Source organism: Propithecus coquereli, unplaced genomic scaffold (genome assembly GCF_000956105.1).
Source record: "Propithecus coquereli isolate 6110/MARCELLA unplaced genomic scaffold, Pcoq_1.0 Scaffold208, whole genome shotgun sequence".
Classification (NCBI taxonomy): domain Eukaryota; kingdom Metazoa; phylum Chordata; class Mammalia; order Primates; family Indriidae; genus Propithecus; species Propithecus coquereli.
Window position 1 is genome coordinate 1,689,594 of NW_012145856.1, and position 17,801 is coordinate 1,707,394.

The following is a 17,801-nucleotide window of genomic DNA, read 5'->3' on the forward strand; positions in this document are numbered from 1 at the left end:
TAGGCATTTTGTAGAGCCCCGTCCTGGGGTTTCCCACCCCCCAATCCAAAGTGATGCTGTAGCTACAGATGTCTGGAGTTCCTTCGCTGTGGCCAGAAAGAGAACCGATGAGTTGGCCAGGAAATGTCAGAGGTGCTTGTGGAACGGGAGGGAGGCCACTCAGAAGCGGGTGTCCACGGGGTTATACAAGGGCACAGAGAGAATGAGAAAACAAGGGGATAAGCAGAAGGCACCTTCCCCGCCTGCCTCCTTCTCACCTGCCTGCGGCTCAGCCACCAAATGGCTTCACCTCACCCCCTGCCGTGGGCTCTTTTTAGAGGTAAGGCAGGGACTTTACCCAAAACATGGCAGCATTCTGTAGCAAACACAACTCTTGCAAATGGCACACGTGAGAGAATTCCTTCGTGTCTGGCTCTGTGCTTGGTGCTTTGGGAGGAAACTATATACACAGAGAGGATCTGAGGCTATAGGCTGCTCAGAATGAACAGATGGATTTGCACAGCCAGCCCTGTAGAGGGATCGCCCTAGGTCTAAGCCACCAAGTACCATAGACGCCTTTATGGCTCACCTCCAGGCCCACCACTGCTCACTGAAGTCCAGTGTCCAGAGGGGATGACCTAGGTGACAGGAAGGTGGGGTTAACGGGTGTGGTGGGGCCCCATGGGCACTCTGGAGGCTGGGTCAGGTTACTCGGCCAGAGAGAAAACACCAGATTGGGACAGCAGATCCAGCAAGAGGAAGGCGGGGACACAGGCGAGCTGAGATGACAAAGAGTGGCAAAGGCTGTGCCAGGTTCATGGGAGGCCAGGCCAGGGTGAGGCTGAAGATGTGGCCAGGGTGATAGGAGAGGGGCCAGCTGCTCATTGAAAGAGGCCCCTGAGGATGAAACCTCCCTCTTTCCCTCCTCTTTCCCTTCCCCTCTCCCTCCTCCCTCCTTCCTTCCTTCCCTCGGCTTAGCAACTTTTTACTGCGTTATTTCCAAACAGCAGGATTTCTTGGAACTGTTATTACTCTGATGTGCACTGTGAGTCTAAAAACTACCTTGACTATTCTCACTCAGCGATATTCCTTGGTTGTCACAAAAATATTTATTCCGGAGGGACAGGAGCAGCTGCACCATCCAGGATTAGGCTGGTCTTGTGTTAGTTAACTTCTACTCCAGTGTCCAGTGCACCCCTTTGCTGCCATGGGGAATGTTCCCTGGTAGTATCGCAGCGCGGCAGCTATCTCTTGGGTGCGCTGTTTCCCCAGAAGGGCCACATGCTTCATTCAACTCTCTTGAGCATCGTTCCCAAGCTCAGGACCATGTGATTTCCTCACAAGCAGACCGCAGACTCACTTAGCCTGTAAGTTCTTTCTTGAGGCGTTACACCCCCATGAGTAAACTGAGGCAGACGGAGACCTGGTGGACACAGATTGCCCAGGCACTTGTGCCTAGCTGCCCAGGGTAGGACCTTCCTGCTTCTCATGTCAGCCTGCCACACTCGGCCCACCTAGTTCTCACGTGATTCTGGTGCCCAGGCACCATGAGATCTGAATGGAATCTTTCTAGACAACAAGCACCTAACCAGTCTTTCTAATCCCGCCATCCACACTCACCATCATGCTGGCCAGAACTCTGTGAACACCAAGGTGAGCCCTCCCTCTAGAGGAAAACCATGTCTCATCTTGCTATGACCTCCCACCCGCAAGTGCCCTTTGCTCTGCTCCAGTTAACTGTTGGGAGTGGCTCCACCTCCCCTGCCACCTGTGACACACCCACACCCCACCACCGGTGCCTGGTGGCTCCATGTTTGCAGATACCATGCCTCTCCTGGAAAATCGTTACTCATTCTCTTAGATCTGGAGCAAATGTCACTCTCTGTGTACATTCTCCTCCCAGGCAGTTTGCTGTCCTGTTCTCAGAGGCCCATTGCTCCAGCCATGTGATAGTACTCGCCACCCACGTTGGGGTTGCCACGCCTTGGCTGTTGATGTGCCTGTCTCTCCCACCTCTGCTAGAGCAGCCAGAAGGCAGAGGCGGTGTCCAGTAGGTGCTTATTACAGATCTATTGCTGAAAACAGGACAGAGGCAGGAAGCTCTCGTGAGAGAAGAACACATTGAGTACCTACTATGTGCCAGACACTATTTTAAGCTCAGTTAACAGGCACGATGGCCCTATGAGACGAGTACTATTGTTGTCCTCACTTTACAGCTAAGAGAACCAGCTGAAGAACAGAGTGGTTAAGCAACTTACACAAGGCCTCCCAGCTACTAAATAGAAAAGCTATGATGGATTTGAACTTGGAGCCTCTTCTTTTAACTACTATGCCTATTGCCTTTCAATCTAGTAAGAATGAGCTCGAGAACTAAATTTTTTTTTTTTTTTTTTTAAGACAGAGTCTCACTCTGTTGCCCGGGCTAGAGTGCCATGGCATCAGCCTAGCTCACAGCAACCTCAAACTCCTGGGCTCAAGCGATCCTTCTGCCTCAGCCTCCCGGGTAGCTGGGACTACAGGGACGTGCCACCATGCCCGGCTAATTTTTTCTGTATATTTTTAGCTGTCCAATTAATTTCTTTCTATTTTTGGTAGAGACGAGGTCTCACTCTTGCTCAGGCTGATCTCGAACTCCTGAGCTCAAACGATCCTCCTGCCTCAGCCTCCCAGAGTGCTAGGATTACAGGCGTGAGCCACTGTGCCCGGCTGAGAACTAAATTTTAAAGGTTGAGAGGCTTCAGCATCAAAGAGACCAGATACAAACATTGGTTCTGACTTTGATCTTACTTAACCAAGCTGAGCCTCAATTTTCTTTCTTTTTTTTTTTTTTTTTTGAGACAGAATCTCACTCTGTTGCCCGGGCTAGAGTGAGTGCCGTGGCGTCGGCCTAGCTCACAGCAACCTCAAACTCCTGGGCTCAAGCGATCCTCCTGCCTCAGCCACCCGAGTAGCTGGGACTACAGGCATGCGCCACCATGCCCGGCTAATTTTTCTATATATTTTTAGTTGTCCAATTATTTTCTTTCTATTTTTAGTAGAGACAGGGTCTCGCTCTTGCTCAGGCTGGTTTCGAACCCCTGAGCTCAAACAATCCACCCATCTCGGCCTCCCAGAGAGCTAGGATTACAGGTGTGAGCCACCGCGCCCGGCCGAGCCTCAATTTTCTTAAATGGAAAATGGAAAAAATAATATTTGCCTTATCTTTCATTTGTTTGATTTTACAACTATACGGATCTGCTCTAATCTATAACAGCAATGTCTGTGTACTGTGGCCTTGCTAGGCTTATAGATGTGAACTGCTGCTGCCAACCCTGATCTCAACCCTATGAGAAATGATATTCACAGAAGATTGCCTGGGGAGTCTTTAGTGTATCTCTTCCTTTACATTGTTGTCTGAGCCGGACCATCAAAATCTGTGCCCTTGGAACTCCACCTCTCCCTGAAAATATCCCATGCGCCTTCATTGCTCTTGGGTGTTGGGCCCTCGGCTGTGTGTCTGAGATGATTGGCTTTATTGCAGGCGTTTTGTGGTGGATGTCCTGTCCTGCATGTGACTCAGCTTCCCTTGCACGAGGATCCCAGGGGGACATTTCTCTAAGGCTGGAACAGTGCTAAAATGAGGGGACATTTTATGATCTTAATTGCTGGTAGTGGAATTCTTCTTGGGCAGTAAATAGTCTTTGTTTGAGAAAACATTTTGGTAATCTGTGAGGGGTGGGAGTAGGAACCCAGGCACTAAATGCTTCTATAGGCCAAGCAACCTAAGATAAGGGATAGACCATTCTGCCTGAGACAAAGAGGGGAATTTGGCCTCTGAGAGGGAGGAGAGAAAATTCAGAGAAGCCATGAGAGGAAGGGAGAAGATGTCTATAGGATGGGGAGTGGGGTGAAGGCCAATGGCAGAGGGCCAAAGCATGTTTGAAGATGACCCTCCGTTTCCTCAAGCTTGACTTTCCATGAAAATCTTCAGGAACTACTTTGTGTGAGTGGAATCTCTTGTGGAAATCAAAGAAAATGCTAACCCTTACATCTGGAAGCCGCGTGGCATGGAGCAGAGATAGTCCATGTGGGATCAAGAGTCCTGAGAACCTAAGCCTCCAGGGAAGTAGAAGAGACCTTGGGGCCTGCTGTGGACCTGCCTGGGCCTGGAGACCTCAGCTGCATCTGGCTCACAGCACTGGCCATGTTTCCTTCTTGGTTTTCATCATCAGGAAACTGAGTATATTGGAGGTCCTTTGTCACAAATGTTCAGGGACTTACACAGTGCTACTTCCCACGTCTGATCCTACTGTTCTGCCTTCATTTCTCCTCCCCCTGTAGAGAGGACCTTTCTTGCTATGTGTGCGTAGTGTCCATTCCTTTGAAGCATGTTGTCCCCCTCCACATTGTCCCTACAGAGCTGCCAGTTAGAGTGCCCTGCCCCATCTCCTACCCTCATCACAGGGGTGGGCCTCTGACTCAAGCTGGCCAAAGTGCCCCATTCACCTGGCCACAGGATGGCTGTGGGACTCCAGATGGGCCAATCAGCGAATTGCTTGAGGTAGATATGGTAGGGAGAGAGAGTGCTCTCTTAGCTGTTTGCATTTGAAAAGGTATGAATCTGCCAGGAGCTCTCTTGTCCATTATATGGACACAGCCCCACTTAGCACGATGAGGCAAGCAGCAGCAGGCAGAGCTGAGAGATGGGAAAAGAGACAGAACCTTGACAGTATCATTTGAGCACCAAGATCTAGCTGTACCTACAGCTGGAGACACCCCAGGATCTACCTGTAACCGAAGCTGCCAATTTCTCTCTTTTCCATCATGCATTGGGATACAGGCTGGAGGCAGAGGCAGGGTTATCTCTGTTCCCCATTTCAAGCCCAGAGGAAGCCCTCAATCTGAACACAAGGCCAAAGGGGCAGTGCTTATTGTTAAGGGTCAGAAACTACAAGGGCAAATCCAATTCAAGGACCTTGACAGGAATAGATTTCTGGAGTTAGTTACTAGTTAACAGAAAACCAAATAGAACAGCTTCCCACTAGGATTTTGGGGAAAATGGTATTTTCAGAGAACTCCAGCATGGCAAACAGTGGTCTGTGATTACTCAAACCTCTGGGGCAAGTTCCAGACCCTGCAATTATGCCAATTATGCTGAAAGAAGTGACCATTAAGGTAGCCCCTCCCGCACCTCCCACACCACATGGTGAGCTACTTCCCTACACACTTCTCAGAAATGGCCATGGAAAACCCTAGACAGGGGGCGCCCTTGCCATAGGAAGAAGGTGGGGGGCACCTAGCTTGGCTGACCAAGGGACGGACTGCTCTGCCTGGGGCTGTCCCAGTTGCTGCCCTGTTGCGCATGTGGTATACCAGTGGGAGATTTTATTGCAGTGTTTCTGTTTTGCCTTTATCATTGGGTCCTGGTATGTTGAGGGGGCCAGTGATGGTGGTTAAACTTTTCTTTTAGCTCTAGGTTGCCAAATCCATGAAAGGCTCTCTTGGAACCTGATGAAAGAGGAAAACATCACCCAGTGGATCTGGCAACTAGATGTGCTTTGGGTTTTTAAGTTTTTGTTTATATAGTCCTTGTTTTATGCTAGGCAGGGGCATTTAGAGTATTGTATTTATGGAAGAAGAGTGATTTTTTTTTTTTTTTTTGGTTTAGCTTTCCTCCCAGCAGGGACCTCTTCTTTGACCTATGTGGTTTTGGAGGTTCTAGGAGTCAAAATACCCCCACTTCTATTTCTGTTTCCCTGGAGATAGGACCTAGTCCTGGCTGGCCAGTCAGAGGACCTCCATCTTACTCTCCATAGTGATTGGTTCAGTTGTGGGCACATGATCTAAGCAAAGCCAATCAGGATTGACATATGAGCGTGAGGTAAGAGGGGTCTTCTTTACCCAAAGAATGCTAAAGAACTCAAAGCAGCTTCAAATTCAGCATTAGACCCTCCTACAGGTTCTTCAGTCATCCCACCAACAGATTTTTCACCAGCTGTTTCCCCTCATGAAAGTTTAGAGCCTCGGACTATCAGTTTTCCTTTGATCCAAGCCATGAGATAATGCTTTAATTTAGATAATGCTTTAATTTTCAAACCTATCGATTTTTTTTGTTACTGGATAACTTCATCGTTTTTGTGACACAATGTAATCTGTATAAATGCCAATTCTTTGGATTTCATTTAGACTTGCTTTATGTGCTAGCATATGGCAATTTTTGTAAACTATATCTTGATGCTTGAAAAGGCATCCAAAAGGCATTTAGGCAATGTTTGCCTAAATTGGTGCAGAGTTTTACGTAAGTTGGTAATTATTTGTGTTATTCAAATCATCGATAATCTTACTGATTCATTTTGTTTTCTATCTACTTGGTCTATAAATCACAGAGAGGAGTGTTAAAATCTCCCATTATAATGATAGATAAGTCAATTTCTCCTTGTTATTCTAATTTTTGCTCTCTATATTTTGAAGGTATGTTAGTGGGTATTTGCAAGTCTGGAATTGTTAAATCTTCCTGTGAAATAAATTTTATATCAATAAGTATTAATATAACTCCATCACTAGTACTAATTTTTTTTTTTTTTTTTTTTTTTTACAGAGTCTCACTGTGTTGCCCGGGCTAGAGTGAGTGCCATGGCATCAGCCTAGCTCACAGCAACCTCAACCTCCTGGGCTCAAGCGATCCTCCTGCCTCAGCCTCCCGACTAGCTGGGACTACAGGCATGCGCCACCATGCCCGGCTAATTTTTTCTATATATTTTTAGTTGTCCATATCATTTCTTTCTATTTTTTAGTAGAAACAGGGTCTCGCTCTTGGCCAGGCTGGTCTCGAACTCCTGACCTTGAGCGATCCACCCGCCTCGGCCTCCCAGAGTGCTTGGATTATAGGCATGAGCCACCGCGCCTAGCCTACCTTAGAAGTTTTAATGTAAATATTTAATAAAATCCAAAGTTAATGTCTTAATTTAGATTGCCTCAGAAGCAGACCCTGAGGTGAGAATTTGAGTGAAAAAATGTATTTGGGGGGCAGCTTGAGAGAGCACTGATGAGGGAGGTAAGATATAATAGGGAAGGAAGCTGACAAAGGTGTCTCCTTAGGAGACCAATGTGGCCACTATAGCTAAATTGCAACAGGGAACTCTAGGAGACAATGAGGAACAAACTAAGGGATGAGGAAGCTGGAGTGGTTTTTCTTTTCTTTTTCTTTCTTTCTTTTTTTTTTTTTTTTTGAGACAGGGTCTTGCTCTGTCACCTCAGCTAGAGTGCAGTGGTATCATGAGAGCTCACAGCAACCTCAAACTCCTGGGCTGAAGTGATCCTCCTGCCTCAGCCTCCCCAGCAGCTGGGACTACAGGTGCACGCCGTGATGCCCGGCTAATTTTTCTATGTTTAGTAGAGATGGGGGTCTCGATTTTGCTCAGGCTGGTCTCGAACTCCTGACCTTAAGCAATCCTCCTGGCTCAGCCTCTCAGAGTGCTAGGATTACAGAAATGAGCCACCACCTGGAGTGTTTATCCATTAACTCCTATCCATTAATTCCTCAGCACTTTCAGCTTGTCTTGCACGTGTGCAGGGGAGCCACAGTGGTCAGAAGGATTCCTCAGGCAAAGAGTCAAAGCTGTCATTAGAAGTAAGGTTAGAGGCTAGAAATGATAAAAACCCAAAGCTATACAGGCAGGATGCTGATAGCATCTGCTACAGTTAACACCTTTACTCTCCTCTGCAAAATACAAAGATCTTAACTCAAATCACTGTCACCCAATTTATAAGCCATTGTCCAGAATTTTAGTTCATTTTAAGCACACAAATTACTATTATTGTATATAGTCAGTGTTTATTTAGATTTCTCCAGATATTTATAATTTTTCTTGCTCATTTTCCCTTCATACACCTTAAGTGATTCTTCTGGAATCATTTTTATTCTTCCTGAAATATATCCTTTGGAGTTCTACAGTAAGAGTCTGTGGAAGGTAAGTCTTGCCTGAAAATGTCTTTATTTTGTTCTTATTCTTGAGTGGGAATTTCCCTGGATAAAAATTGTACAGTGACAGTTATTTTCTCTTATTATTTTGAAGATATCACTAACCCGTTTATTGGCTTCTGTTTTATGTTAAGAAGCCAATGATCAGTTTGTCAATCTTGGGAGGTAATTTGTCTTTTCTGTCTATCTCTGTCTCTTTGTCTCAGATGTTCTGCAATTTTACTATGAAGTGTCTAGATATAAATTTCCTTTTATTTTGATTGCATTGGATTTGTTGGGCTCTTCGAATCCAACAATTTACGTCTATGCTATTTAGAATTAAGTGAAACACATGTGACAGAAAACTCAAAATAATAGTGGTTTGTAAAAGCCAGGAGATTATTTCTCTCTCACATGCAAGCAGTGAGATATTAAGCAATCCCGGGCTGTTACAGGTCTCCTATTTCACTGCTCTGCTGCCCCATAGTCCACGGTCTCCTTTCTCAAGGTCCAAGTTGGCTTCTGGAGCCCCGGCTCTCATACCTGTGTCCCAGTCAGCAGGATGGTTTAAGGGAAGGAGGGATTGGCTCCGTTTCTCTAAAGAGACTTCCCAGAGGTCTTACACACTCCTGCTTATACTTCAGTGCCCTGAACTTAGTCACATGGCCACACCCAGCTACAAGGGAGGCTAGAAATTATAGAACTTTAGGAGGTTGTATTACCATCCCAAGTGAATTTGTGGTTCTGACATTAGGAAGAGGAGGACAAGGGCTTTTGGGATAAGCAACTAGCAGTCTTTCCCACAGTCTACCTTTTGGCTGTCAAACATCTATTTTATACTCCTTCCCACATATAGAACACATTCACTCTCCAAAAGAGAAACCTCAAAATTCCTATGCAGTTACAACATCTAGGTCCAAGTCTAATATCTTTGGGTGATGTGAAGGTCTTCCCATCAGGTCCAGATGTGGCTCTTTATGTTCTGATGACTTAGAAACTAAAAGACAATCCATCTAGTAGGCAGTAATTGAGAAGAATAACTGGTTAACGTGATTCCACTCTTACTCAGAGAAGGGGAACATGGGAAGCACGCCATCATCACTGGTCTATAGCAATCACAAAATCCAGTTGGGTGGGACTAGTGGAGATTTCCAGCTCTGACAGAGGGGTAAGCTGCCTGGTTAGCCCCTCTGGTAACGAAAGTTTTTTTGCCTGGGAAAAAATCCTAATATATCATCCTTTGTGGCCATGGCTCTGCCTCTTCTGAGGTTCCTCCTTGTCCCTCACTCCATCGCCACATGAGTGACACTGGAAAGCTTCTTGGAGCCGCACATCTTCTACAGTCTGCTTCCTACCGGTCACAGACTGTGGTAGGCCAGTCTTGGGATTTCTTTGGCAGTGAAGTTCCCTTGAAAACTTAGTAGGTTTCCAAGCTTTTTGCTTCCACTTGGAACCAAGATCATTTCTTTTAATCCCAGAGACTATCGCCTGGCAGTTACTGTCTCTGCTCTGCCCATCCATCTCCCCTTGGCATACTGTATTTCATGGCTTCCAAGACACATCTTTCTTGAATTTTTATTGAAGTATAACATATTTACAGAAAAGCACACAAATCACAGAGTACAGTGTGATAAATTTTCACAAAGTTCACACCTGTGTGATCAAGAAACATAACATAGCCCATAACATAAACCTTCCAGTTACTACTCCCCTGAAGGGTAATCACGATCCTGGCTAATAACATTATAGATCAGTTTTTCCTGCTTTTAAATTATGTAAGCAGCGTAATTACTGTGTATTCTTTTTGTGTCCAGATTCTGATGTTCAATGTTGTGTCTGAGAGAGTCATTCGCATTGCTGTGTGTGGCTGTAATTTGTTTATTCTTATTGCTGTGTAGTATTTCACCACGCTAACATATCACAAGTTATTTATCCACTCCACTGTTTGATGGCTGTTTTGAGGTAGTTACCCATTTGGTGTTGGTACAAATAATGCTTCTGTGAATATTTTTGGATTTGTCTTTTGATGAATTTATATACATGCTTCTGTTGGGTATTGTCCCAGCTACCTATTGCTGCATAAAAAAGTGTCCCCAAACTTAGTGGCCTCAAACAACACTAATTTTATTACACTCATGGATTCTATGGATGAGGAATTTGAATAGGGCACAGAAGGTATGTTTTGTCCCTGTGCCACCTTGCCCGAGGTCTCAGTTGGGAAAACTCAGACAGCTGGGGGTGATTCAAATGTCTGGGGGCTGGAACCATGTGGATACTTGTTTGCTCACAAACCTGGTGTCTAGGCTCAGCTGGGACCATTGCTCGGGTGCCTCTCCACAGCCTGTCCATGTAGCTTAGGCTTCCCCACAGCACGGTGAGCTCAGACTAGTCAGACTTCTTACCTGGAGACTCAGGGCTCTGAGAGCAAGCATTCTAGAAAGAAAAACCGAAACTGTAAGGCCTTTTACAACCACCTTCAGAAGTCTCATTGTGTCACCAACACCGTATTCCATTGCTTGGAATAATCATAAGCTCTCCATGATTCAAAGGCATTCAATATAGACACCACCCCTTGAAGAAATACGCATCAAAGAATTTGCAGCCATGTTTTAAAACTGCCACATACCTAGGACTGAAATTTCTGGGCCATGGGATATGCATATGCTCAGCTTTAGTGCTGTAAATCAGCTTTACAAAGTATGTCAATGTATACCTCCAGAAGCAGTGTATGAGAGCTCTGGTTGGTCCTCTTAATGTTGCCTTTTTCATTTTAGCTAATCTCGTGGGTGTAAAGTAGCAGCACATTGTGATCTTAATTTGCACTTTTTTTTGCATTTTCCTGATGCCAAATAATACAAGCTATAGGTATAGTATAGTATACTATGGACTCTGAGAGACCCTGGGGAGAGAAGGAGTGAGAAGAAAGATTCTTCCCCCCTCCCCCCACACCCAGCCCACTGGCCACTCAGGAGAAACCCTGAGATGGGGTCAGGACAGGCCAGTTGGATTCTCTTTGTTCTGCAAGTTTCCTGTGACTAAGCCCCCACCAGACCCTTCTCCCAGGGTCAGTGCCTCCCCCTGCCCACCTCCTAACGGGGACCTTCATTCTGCCACTGGGCCTGGCTGTCTGCTTACATGGCTGTTGATTTTACTTCACTTTTGAAAATAAAGGTGGCTTTGTTACCTATTTGTAATGTGCACACCTACCTAATGCATAGCTCTTGGTTTCTAATACCATTCTCCAAAAAAAGAAACCAGGGCTCCTTAGAGGTTTCCACCAAATAATAAAAACAAGCTTTTAAAGAATTAAAAGTTAATTTTATTCAGAGTCTTACTAAGGATTGCAACCCCAGAGGAGTCTCTCAAAGACTTTTTATTATACGGCTCCAAAGCAGTGTTTCAGCCCCCAACTTAAATACAGATGATAGAGGCTCTGAAATTATATCAAATGTGCTCAGAAGTTATGTTCGAGCAAAATCTCATCAAAGTTTGCGTGTGAGAGTACATCTGGTTATAGATTACAGAGGCATAATCATTAATCCTGTCAGACATTATCAGGCTCATTCCCAGGAACTCATGTCCCTCAGAAGGGGGAAGGAGCCTTGTTATTGCAGGCGGGCCAGATAGCTAGCAACATGGGATAGTCAGGACATGAGGCTGCATGCTACCTCTGGAATAATGAATCGTCTCCAGTCAGTGGGCAACCATTGTTTTGGCCTTAGCTGTTGATGAATAGTTTTCAAATTTTGGAGAATTTAGGTAGAGAGAAAGGTAAATGTTTTAATTTTGTTCACAAAAGTATATTTTACCCAATTGTTGTAAGATATAAATAGCTCAGAAAAAAAGAAATGTTTTTGACTTTGGAAAACAAAATATAAATAGAATCAGCAACGTTTCAAACAAGTCATACAAATCACTTTGGTCCTTCATCAGTTCCAGGTTATGTAATTCTTACTCTGCTTGATGTTTACCAATCTTCCGGAATGCTCTCATTAGAGTTCTGGAAGTTTTTATTGAGTCCATTGATCTTAAAGTCGTCAGAAATCTGTGTTCAAAAGTACATGTTACAGTCTTTCCTACCAAAAGCAATTTTGGATTATAGCTAATCACAAATGTTTTTAGAGAAGAATTCAAAACAGTAGCTGTGGACAACAAAAACTTAGAATAGCCATGATTGAAATCTGTGAAAGTTTTCAATTGACAAGGAAATTTAGTTATTTCTATGATATGCAGCATTTTGAGATAAAAACCAAAATCATGATTGACAGTGTCATATCAGGACCATTGGACTTTTATACATTTTTTTATAATCTTTAGAATACTCACAGTAATAACACATCTATAAAATATAACTTTAGAAAATATTTAACAATCAAAATTATGACTGATAACATTAGATTTTTATGAATTTATATCATTTGTAGAACATTTATATCAATAACGTACCCATAAACGTAAATGAAAGAAGACCTAGTATCATTTATCATTTGACAATGCTTTCCATATAATTTACCAAGTAAGTCTTATCATTTAATATCTATACAAGATGAGAGGTATATTTTTTGAGGTGTATATTTCTAGGGGCCCAAATGGAAAAATCTCGAAGTTAATTTTAGGCCGAAATGACTTAATTTAGAATTTTGATCCTGGAGAAACCTGCTAAACATGTCCAAAGTTCAAAACATTTGATTAAACAGAATTACAGGCCGGGCATGGTAGCTCACATCTATAATCCCCAGCACTTTGGGAGGCCAAGGTAGGAGGATCGCTTGAGCAACATAGCAAAACCCTGTCTCTATGAAAAATAAGAGAAATGATCTGGGTCTGATGGCATGCTTGTAGTCCTAGCTACTTGGGAGGCTGAGGCAGAAGGATCACTTGAGCCTAGGAGTTTGAGGTTGCAGTGAGCTCTGATGGTGCCACTGCCCTTCAGCCTGGGCGACAGAATGAGACCCTGTCTCAAAAAACAAACAAAACAGAACTACAGTTCATTGTTAAGTAACAGTCATCCATCCAGAAATTACATTAAAGCAAAATCTCAGCAAAATTTGGGCAAGACAGTATATCTGAGTATAGATTACAGAGGCATAATCTTTAATACTGTTAGATATTGTGTACAGGAAAAGGCAAGGGCTAGGATCATTGAACTTATCTTTTCTAAAATGTGGGAACTTGTGCTCTGTCCTTATTATCATCTTCAAAGCATTCTTTTGGAGGGCTGCGCTCAGGGGTTTGTGAAGTTCTACTGACAAGCAGAATGACAAGCAGAAGCAAAGATGGCTTCTTCAAAGCAAGGGCCAACGACGTGGCTGGCCACAGGCAGACATTTGCTACTTAGTCTCTCACAAAGGAAAGACTGATTCTAGGGTGGGGCAGGAGACGCACATCACATAGTGCCAGAAAGTAAGGAAGTGTTAAAAACACACACGTGCACACATAAAACAAACTCACACTGATAAAGATATGTCAAAGGGGCACAGAAGCCAACCGAAAGAGCTCCCAATGGCCAAAGCTGGAACAATTTGAGCAACAAAATAATGAAAGTAATATGGGATTATAACCCAAAGTATACAACAAATATCCATTGGTCATACTGATAAAACAAATAATTCAATTTAAAAATGGAGAAGAAGAGACAGATCTCCTGAGTAGAAGAACTCTAAATAATTTATGTAGCTAGTTGACCCCCAAGGAGGTGGAGCATAACTCCCCACTCCATAGTGTGGGCTCTGCATAGTAACTTCCTTGCAAAGAGTACAGTATATGCAAGAGGAAAACAAGAGTAACTTTACAGTGGAGAAACTTGACAAACACTACCTCAGCCAGGTGATGGAGGTTAACAGCAAGTGGTAAGTTATGTAATAGTATGTACCTTTGACATGGTGGGGTGAGAATGGCACTTTACCTCTGTGGTCTTCCAATAACCCACAACTCCGATCTGGTCATGAGAAAAGCATCAGACAAATAGTAAAGGAGGGAGAGTCTACAAAATACCTGACGACTACTCCTCAAAACTGTCAAGATTATCACAAATAAGGAAAAGATGAGACGCCTAAAGAGACATGACAACTAAATGTAATATGATATCCTGGGTGGGCTCTTAGAACAGAAAAAGGACATTAGGTAACAACTAAAGAAAATCTGAATAAACTATGTCCCTTAGTTAATAATAATGCATTAATATTGGTTTGTTAATTATGACAAATGTATCATGTTAACGTAAGATGTTAATAATAGGGGAAACTGGGTGTAGAATATATGGGAACTCTCTGTACTATCTTTGCAAGTTTTCTGTAAATCCAAAACTATTCTAAAATGAGTTTAAGAAAAAGGGAGAAAAACTGGCTTTATTGAGTTTTCTCATTATGAAAATGAATAATGTAAATTTAAGCAATACAGAAAATATAAAGATAAATGTAGTATTCACTTGAAATCTTAGCCTTTCTTTAACATTTTGGCAATTCTTCCAGACTATCTAGTGTCCACAGAGTTGAATGTGAAAAATTTTATATAAATCAGATCCTACATGAATTGCTATCTTATCACCTGCTCCCCACCCTATACACAATAATACATCCAGGATATCTTTCTGTGCCAGTATAGAAACATCATTATTTTAATATTAGTTATGATGTTCTATTTTATTATAATCTACCTAAGCAAGCTTGTATGCCATTTAAGTGTCTTTATTTCTCCTCTCAACAACACTGCATTCATATGCATATACAAATATCCTTGAACCCTTAAGCAATTACAGTTGTCGCTCAGTATCTACAGGGGATTGGCTCTAGGGCCCCCCTGCACACTTCCCAGAGAATACCAATATCCATGGATGCTCAAATTCCTGACATAAATTGCATAGTATTCTCATATAACCTCCGTACATCCTCCCATATACTTTAAATCGTCTCTAGATAGTATCTAACATAATGTAAATACTATGTAAATAGTTGTTATACTGTATTGTTCACGGAATAAGGACAGGAAAAAAGTCTGTACATATTTAGTACAGATGCAATTTTTTGTGAATGTTTTTGATCCGAGCTTGGTTGGATCTACAGATGCAGAGCCACAGACACAGAGGGCCGATGGCACTTACGTCAGTTCCTGGATCTGGGGTTGGTGGGTTATGGGGGATGAACGTTTACTATCCTGGTAGATACTGCCAGGTAGCCTAGAGCAGCACTGCTTCGTTTTTCACTCACATTATCAGTGCATGTCAGTGCCTGTTTCCCCACATCCTGCCAACATCGGATGATGTCATCCTTTTTAATATTTGCCCATCTGCTAGCTGCTGATTTTGATCCCCTGTTGCTGGCCCATCTTTCAAGCTTGTGTTCTCACGTTTCTGCACCTAAAAGTACTGTACCTACTCCCCATTGTAACTTTTAACTGGTTCCTGGGTTCAATGGTTGAGTCCCCACCACTAGAAAAAGTTTTTGGAAGTCAGGATCCTTATATTTCAAAATTTCCTTTCCCTTTCCAGGCCCAAAGTATTCTGGGAAAGTATAGGGCAGCCGAAAAATAAAAATAAATAAAAAAATTACTTGTTGAAATGAATGGCCCTGGGCCAACGTCTGCGTGGAGAATGGTGGATCGTTGGGGCCTGCATAGCTGGGGACTGGGTGTGTTCAGCAGCTTTGGCCCTTTAAAGCCCAGACTCTATACTTGGGAAGGGCTCCACATCCACCCAGAAGAGGCAGCCTGAGTGGCCATGTCTTCCCGGGGGACCCACTCCCTGGTCACCACTGATCGAACCAGAGCAGGGAGCTGGTCCAAGTTGAGCCAATCAGATTCCCTCTCAGGGATTCAAAGCAAGAGACACAGAAACCAATCAAGTATTGTGGGCCACAGCAGCTGTAAGATCACAGAGAGTTGAGGCTCTTTCAGGTAGCATGGTAACCCCAAAACAATGGGTTATTGCAGGGAAGAATATAGTAAACGCCTACAGAAAACTCGAAGAGAAACAGAGATGCCAGAACACAGGGTGGGAGAGATTAACAGAGAGAGAGAGTCAGAGAAAGAAAAGCTGCATGGCTTCACCAGGTCCTGCGGGCCCTGACTGTACTTCCTGCAGGTTTGTTCTCTGGGGTTACTTTGCATGCTTACAATAAATTCTCCTTATGCTAACCCATCCTTAACCAACACTATAAGATAATTGCTGGAGTCCCAACTCTTTTTGCTTATTTGTTACAGTTTCCAAACAACCCTCTGATGACTACCAAATTCCCTTGACACCACGGTATAGGGATACACATCTGTAAATACAGACCCGTTATCAATCTATGCTTAGAAAGTAGTTATTGATTAATCATTATGTGCCTGGTGCTGTGCTAGGAGCCACAGACACACCAGAAAAGTAGAAGACAAAATTTCTCATCCCAAGAAACATAAGATGGGAGATAAAACTAACAGATGAAAGAATTGCAGAACAATTAAGCAACACCACATGGTACTTACTAAATGCAAGAGACTTGGGAAAGATCAGGATCAATGCGGGGCAAAAAAAAAGTCATAAAATTTCTTGTAGGTAGAGAAACTTGAACTGGGATTTGAAGGGTGGGCAAATGTTAAATAAAAAGAAGAAAAAATGAGGCCATTCCTGGAGAAGCAGCAGAAGAAACAACAGTCCTCTAACATTTTGCTGTTTACAGTTGCTTTTACTTGCATCAGTTAACTCTCCAAACAACCCTAAAGGTATTACCGTTGCTATTATTATCACTAATTAGCCCGGTGTGTCTCTGAGGAAATGAGAGCTCAGAGAAGTGATTGTGACTTGTCTGAGGACACACAGTCAACACGTGGCAGAGCAGGAATTTGAAGAAAGGTGGAGGAACTGTAGCTCCACCGTTTCCCTCCCTGGGGAATCTTCCTTCATCCCAAACCTGCCTGCTTAGGCCCAATGGTCTCTTAGTCTTTTCCATCCCACTCCTTCACACTCCGGTTTCTAAATCAGCTCCGAGGCTGCACATCGGGTCTCTGGTCAGCGGGTTTCCTACATTCTTGGTTGACCTGCTGCAAGGCCTGGCTGGGCCGGCAGCGCATGGGGGGCTTGGAGCCTGCTTAGCCCTTCCCTTACACCCTGCCCTCGGCCTGCGGGGACTCTGTGTCTATGTGGTCTCTGACACAGTAATCACAGGCATGGGCCTGTCCCTCCTCACACTGCTACACCCACGAGTCCTGTGTTATGGGCGAGGAGACAGGGCAGCTGGCACAGGGAGCTCCACGTTGCCAGAGCTGCTTGCCATCTAAGACAAGCCTGCTGAGTGTAGGTCTCAAAACCTGATTCCCACACTCACCTGAAGTGACATGTGGGCTCTGTGGAAAGGTAGGTGCCTCCCCAGGGACCCCATTTACCAGGGGGGAGCTGCTGTCCTGCCGGCTCGGCAGGGTGGGGCAAGGGTGGAGGTGGGAGTGGGCGTGCAGGGAGGAGTTGCCTCCCGGCTCACATGCGATGGAGGGGACAGAGGCCCCGGGCCATTCCAGGCACCAGATTTTCCAGGCAAAAAGCCTCAGTTTCCCTGGCACTCTGGGAGGCCGAGGCTGGAGGATCGCTTCAGCTCCAGAGTTTGAGACCAGCCTGAGCAAGAACAAGACCCCATCTCTACTAAAAATAGAAAAATGAGCCAGGCGTTGTGGCGTGTGCCAACTACTCGGGAGGCTGAGGCAGGAGGATTGCTTGAGCCTAGGAGTTTGAGGTTGCTGTGAGCTAGGATGACGCCACTGCACTCCACCCAGGGCGACAGAGTGAGACTCTGTCTCCAAAAAACAAAAAACAAAAACACCCCAAAACCTCAGTTTCATTTTCTGTAAAAAGGAGGGAGAACACTCTGCTTCCTTCTCAAAATAGGTTTTAAGACTTCAACAAGCAAATGCGTGGAAA